This window comes from Macadamia integrifolia, chromosome 2, assembly GCF_013358625.1.
Source record: "Macadamia integrifolia cultivar HAES 741 chromosome 2, SCU_Mint_v3, whole genome shotgun sequence".
Classification (NCBI taxonomy): domain Eukaryota; kingdom Viridiplantae; phylum Streptophyta; class Magnoliopsida; order Proteales; family Proteaceae; genus Macadamia; species Macadamia integrifolia.
The window spans coordinates 19,747,231-19,747,471 of NC_056558.1; positions in this window are offsets into that span (position 1 = coordinate 19,747,231).

Here is a 241-nt window from a genome sequence, read left to right on the forward strand (position 1 = left end):
AGATTGTGCTGAAGACCCTCATGCTGGCTTGTGCTTGCACTAGCAAGGTAGCGTTATTTCTCCATTCAAGACCATGCATGGATTAATGAGGAATTGCATCATGATAGAAAAGGACAGATGACAAGTTGTCAAAGTTGGATGGCACATCTGGGTAATAGGTTGGTAGTTTGACACTACTCACTTGAGAGCGTGTCGAGAGTTGGTCAGTGGATCAACTCCTCTTGAAAGTGCACTAGTCTGT